At 34.5% G+C, this 6,000-nt stretch overlaps 1 long non-coding RNA gene across 3 annotated transcripts; it reads left to right on the top strand.

Moving 5' to 3' along the window:
* The first annotated feature begins 2,812 nt into the window (after positions 1-2,812).
* LOC120091983 (uncharacterized) lies at positions 2,813-4,376 on the top strand. Of its 3 annotated transcripts, none has more exons than XR_016524885.1 (4): positions 2,813-3,368; positions 3,570-3,682; positions 3,750-3,888; positions 3,991-4,376. It is a non-coding gene; the product is annotated as an uncharacterized LOC120091983 (long non-coding RNA). The 3 variants fall into 3 exon arrangements; XR_005485877.2 differs by having other exon boundaries at positions 2,819-3,368; positions 3,570-3,678; positions 3,760-3,888; XR_016524884.1 differs by having other exon boundaries at positions 2,819-3,368; positions 3,760-3,888.
* The last annotated feature ends 1,624 nt before the right edge of the window (positions 4,377-6,000 follow it).

Genomic DNA, 6,000 nt, shown 5'->3' with positions numbered 1-6,000 from the left:
CTCGCTTGAATTCTTCAAATTCAATCAAACTTAAGTAAGCCACTTTCTTATCAAAGTTAAAGGTGATACTTTGATTCGTTTCTTTTATTTACATTACATTAGGAAATAGGAACCTTCGTTGTTTTGAATTGTAATGAATGTAACCCCCCTCAACTCTGTTGGGAAACAAGGAAGAACAGCTGTTTGGTTGGAAACATACATTCACACACAGCTGATCCTTGCTATCAACGTATACACCATTTTGCCTCAAGGGTTCTTGACAATGAGAGAATCTACATCTTCTCTTTCAAGTTAGATGCAATATGATATTAGATTGTTGATTTAAATTTGGACAATAACTTTCTGCTATAAGTTGTCAGACGATATTTTAGTTCTAGTTTATAATCTCATATTATGAGCTGGAGCTGAAGTTGGATCCATCACGTATGATTGGATTGGGCAAAGTTGATACAACACCCTCAAGGCAATAATAATGAAGCCATTCAGATTCTGAAGATTCAATTGCAACAAATGTCAATGGCATGTATTTTTTTTTTTTTTTTTTGGTCATAATAGTGCAAAAATTCCTTTATGATGTGGTGCTGAAATTCACAACAAAAAGGTGCATGAATCTTAAGGAGACTGTTAGTAGAACAAATTGAATAGTAAGATCATATAGACTTTGTTCTTATTTTTTTTACTTTTGTCAGAAACTATATCTATTCTATAATTTCTTCTATCAATACCTGAACAATAAAAACTCTTCGTAGTTCAAACTTTGACGTGATTTCTAGTTAAGTTTATAGTAGCGGAAGGTACAGGGCTTGGATGGGTCAAATTTACTGGGAGCAATCAAATGTTTAAGTATTAAAGGTGCATTGATTCAAGGAATATCTCTATGCTTTTAAGTATACAGAACGTTTGTATATAGTGTATATAAATAGACACTTTGTATATGTAGACACTTTGTGATGTGATCTAGTTAATTTTGTTAGCATGGCTGGGAGTTAGTTGTTTTCAGGCCCCTGTTTTGCCCCTGTTTTTTAGTTATTACCGTGTTGGTTAGTTTTAAGTTTTTGAAAGGTAACTTCTTTGCTGTTTAGGATGTTTTCAAGACCAAGTATATAAGCTGGTCATTGATTAATGAGAAAGTAAGATTTTATTTTATTAAAGAAATCCTCTCCAACTTGTCTCCACCACTTTGTAATATTTTGGGATAATTGAAAAAAAATCATAACTCTAAGGTCTATTTCTTATTTTCGTACAAAGTTGTTCATGGTACGCAAGCACAATTTGTACGAAAGTTTAAGTTGAAACTCGGTTCTACTAGCATCTCAATCATCACCTCTCAGCAGGTCTCATGGCCAAACAAGGTGTAGCCCTCACCAAACAGAATGTCCACCAATGCACAACTTGATATCAATCAATCTCAACATTTCCGACTATATTCAATGGAAATCTCAGGTTGGCCAAACAAGGTGGTAATATAGATTTTTTTTTTTTTTAGATTTATCTCTCTCTAATTTCTGCTGTAATTTTTGTTGCCGTCTCGATTATAGTATTTTTTTTCTTTGAAAAATGTATGATGTTTTTTCTGTTAGTTTATCTAAATTAGGTGTCTATTATTGCTGCAGATCAATTTTTGCCATATTGATTATGTGCAAATCTGTGCCAAGAGAGGGAGGTAGTCATGACATCTTGTTGATTATTAATGTCTTGCAGTGAATGAGGGTTACCGGTTGAAGCAATCATTAATATCTCCATTTTCAGGTTTTCTTGTTTGCCTTTTGGTATTAAATTCAAATTTCTGCTTCTGAAGCTTTTGCTCATTGCATTTGGTTAAATTTGGTTCATCAATCTCATGAAAGTACTAGGGAGCATTTGATAGACCAAATGTCATAACTAGCCACTCGAACAACCCTTCTTTTGTTTTAAAAGCAGTTTTCCATTTGTCACCTGGATGAATTCGAATTTGGTGATAGCCACTATGAATGTCAATCTTGGAAGACTTGAGCTCCAACCAATTGATCTAATAAGTTAGAAAGTCTAGGTATCGGAAATTTATATTGGATGGTAAAATTACGGATGGCTCGATTGTCTATACACAAACAACAAGAACCGTATTTTTCCCAGCAAGCAGGACAGGCATGACACATGGGCTTAGGCTAGGTTGTATTTGCGGCTGCTTAAGCAAATCTTGGATAATACCATGAAGAGCTTCATACTGTTTGGGGCTCATTTTATAGTGTGGTAACTGAGGTAATGTAGCAACCCTGCTGTCTACAGTGGTTGAAAGCAAGGCTTTTTGCAAACCATATTTTCAACCCACCTTTCTTAATCCAACCCGCCTTGTAATGACTTGGATGGGAATCAACTTTCAATTTAAGAGTTTGGACAAGGTTTTTGGAAACCATATTTTCACTGCTACCACTAACAACTATTACATTGCAAATTTTGTCATTGATGGTACAGCATGTTTCAAACAGAGCATGTCTCTGAGGCTTCTTTTCATTATTGGTGTGAGAAGAACACGTTGAAGGACACAAGACAGCTACTCTCCTTCATTTGGATTATCATATTCAGTGTCATCGGTGTCATTTTCTTTTCCTTGTTGAACTCTTCTTGCTCCTCTTGGATGGTAAGGTTTCTTCTTTGAGGACATTCATTGGATAATGTGCTGTTTGTCCACACCTAAAACACTTACCAATATTAGGTCTATTATAAAGGTTACATTTCTTTTGGGGTAAAGAATTAGAACTTCCCTTTGGATCAATTTTGATTTGTTGCCATGAACTTCTTTTCCTTTAGTATTGGATGAGGAAGCCACATTCTGCCCTTTGGAAGTATCTTGAATTTGCCTTCTATTTGGCTAGATGTTTTATCCCAAAGAATTCTTGTCCCAGTCCATTTCTTTTGCTTTTGAATCTCATCATCTTCAATTGTTGTGGCAATGGATACAGCATCAGCTACACATGTCGTTAGATGAAGCTGTATTTTTTCTTAATATCCTGTTGTAGCCCATCAATATACCTTGCAATGTGTTGATTTTTGCTCTTGGCGCACTTAAGTGGTAGAATTCTTCTGTATAATTCTCCATGCTTCTAGTTCCTTGTTTACAATGCTGAAATTGGTTATAAAGAAGGCGTTTGTGGTTAATACGCAAGAAACGCTTCTGTATTAAGTGCAACATCTAGGGCCAACTTTGCGTCTCTTTCTCAACATCCTTTTATTAGTTTGTAATTGATCCCACCAAATGGATGCTCCGCTTTTAAGTTTCAGAAACCAATTTTACTTTTCTATCTTCCAGAGTATTCATGTAGTTGACAAAACTTTCTACGTTCTTTACCCAATCAACGAATGCATCAATATTCACCGGCCATTGTAAGTTGGTAAGTATCTTCATCTTATAATTTGATTCTCGTCTCCAACGTTGCCCTCCTTGCTGGTGTTGAAAGTAATTCCAATCTCTTTTTCTGATAAGAAAAAGTAATTCCAATCTTGGAATTGTTCTTGGGTATTCGGCCTGAAATTTCCCAATTCTTGATAGGGTTTTTGAAAAGGTAATTGATTATCTTCATGTCTGAAATTAGGATGTTGATATCTATGGGGATGATTCTGAAAACGAGGGGGGAATTCTTTGCCATCTGAAGAGTCAAGACTCGTAACCACTGAAGTCATAAGGAACCGTTCTGCCTGGGGGTTGGTAATACTGGATTTTGAAAATAGTTCGTAATTCATGTTGAAAGCCTTGGTTCTGATTCCTAGAAAAGTTTCTTGCAGGTTCTTGGTTTCTTGCATCAAAATGGTGATGAATTTCTTGCCTTCTTTGCGGTTGTATAGTCTGCCTTCCGTTATCTTGAGCTTCTTTCTGTCTGTTGGTGTTCTCTTGCTCCTGACCTTGAATATTAGGTAGCCTTGCATCTCCCTTTTTAATTGATTTATCATTTTTTGCATCTTAGTCTTAGAAGTTTGGATTCTAGCTCCATTAATTCCAGCAACATTGTTACTCAGTTTGCCTGGAGAGGTTTCAACCGAAACTAATCGTCGATTGAGGGAGCGTGGGGATGTAGAAGAAGATGCTTGTGCATCCAGGTGTTGAGGATCATTTGGTTTGCTCAGCCAGCCATCAGTCCCTTCCACTAGGGTGCTTTGATACCAACTAATGAAGACTATTGTTGTTGGAGAAATCTTGAAACTGAAGTATTAAGTGTGTAACAAATTCAAACTTATGAGGTTTGATCTTTGGGAAGAGGAGAATAGAATGTTTCAAGATATGGATAGGGACTTTTGTGAGTTTGGTCTTTGGTGGGGTTATATGTTTCGCTTTGGACTTCGATTTCGATGACTTTTTGTAATTATTCACGAGGCAATATGTTAGTTGGAAATCTTTTTTCTAATGGATTTTTTTTCTTATTTTTCTTTTTCTGTGGGTTTAGTTTTTTTATATGTCCTTGTATTTTTTTATTTTTTCTCAATGAAAACCGTTGTTTCTATTAAAAAAAAAAAAAAAAAGAAAAAAGCTACAGCCAAAACATATGATATGAGAACTAAAGATGAACCCTCACTTAAAAACATAAACCCGAAGATCAAATAAATAGGAAAATAACTTGACAATTCCTAAAATAACCCTTCAATCAACTTGACAACATAGGAAATCATGGTTAATTATTCCTAATAAATGGAATTTAACATTTGGTGCTAAATAAGTGATGCTATTATGTAATTGGTTATTTAAAGTTCATACACTTTAGTTTAATTATTATTTCAGGACAATTGGAGATCGAGATGACTTGTGACTTGAAAATCTCGTTTCAACAGTACTATGAGTGGATATTTTACAAGTATTTCTACTATATATCTTAATTTTTTATGAAATTTGTCTAGTTTGAAGTCAATTTTGATTTGTCTATAACCTTGAATTTATGATTCGGTTTTGAGAATTAGGGAGATTTCAAGGCACCTGTGAATAATTTATAAATTGCTTCAATATTGGAAGCGATGAATTTCTTTTGTTGTGCAAAAAGTATTTTGGAGTTGTTCGATTTACTTTAAGATTTAGTATTATGAAATTTCAAGGAATTTATGTGTATGGATGATTTTTAGGCTTTTTAGCTACAATAGTTTTTAGGTTTAACTTCTAGTGTTTTGTTTTAAAAAGTAAGTCAGTTTAGAAAAAATTGAAGTGTTTGACAACTACTCAAAATAGCGTTTGAAACATTTTGAGAGTATATCTTAAATAGTTATAGAGTTTTTAAAAAAATGACTTTGTTGGAAATTTTTTTTTCTCTAGTCAATTCATACAGAAATCTCTTGAATTGATTTATCGATAAAAGTTTACAATATTTCAAACAAGTTTCTAGTATTTGTGGGCTTTAGCTGTCACACCCCGCCCCAGACTACTCTCTGAGCCTATGAAAGGACATGACTACAACAGTTATCAACTCTTTTGTTGACACTTACGGCCTAATAACTCCTGCGAAATAACTCTGATACCAATGAACAAATTCGACAACCAACTGATTAAGTCAATGAGGCAAATAACAACTGATTAAGTAGGCTCATTTTATTACAATAATGTAACGTTTATACATCTCCAAGACTTAACTACAAAGTTTACAACAACTGTAAAACCCTCCGGAAGTGTAACTGTGGCTTGTGGCAGACCTTGACCTTAGCAGCACCCTGAAACTCCTCACCTTTCGCTATCTGGGAAGAAAAACATTTGAAAACAGGATGAGCTTGCTAGCCCAGTGAGTGACCAGAAAATTGACTCTTATCAAAAGAAGTACCCCATACTTGGAAACTTTTGCTCAGATACCTTCTCAAAATTGTGTCCTTCAGTATTGAGCTGCTCGGATACCTTCTCAACTATCCTTCGGTATCGAGTTTCAAGTAAGACTAGTCATACAATGAATTTCTTTAATAAAACATAGAAAACATGCTTTATCTGAAAGATCTTTTTTTAGTACATGGTTTCTTAAAATATTGTAAATATTTAGTCAAATATTTTAGTCACTCACC

The sequence above is a fragment of the Benincasa hispida genome, chromosome 11 (genome assembly GCF_027475165.1).
Source record: "Benincasa hispida cultivar pf3 chromosome 11, pf3_genome.v1.1, whole genome shotgun sequence".
Classification (NCBI taxonomy): Eukaryota; Viridiplantae; Streptophyta; class Magnoliopsida; order Cucurbitales; family Cucurbitaceae; genus Benincasa; species Benincasa hispida.
Note: the sequence above shows the minus strand (reverse complement) of the source record. Positions and strands in the feature narration are given on the sequence as shown.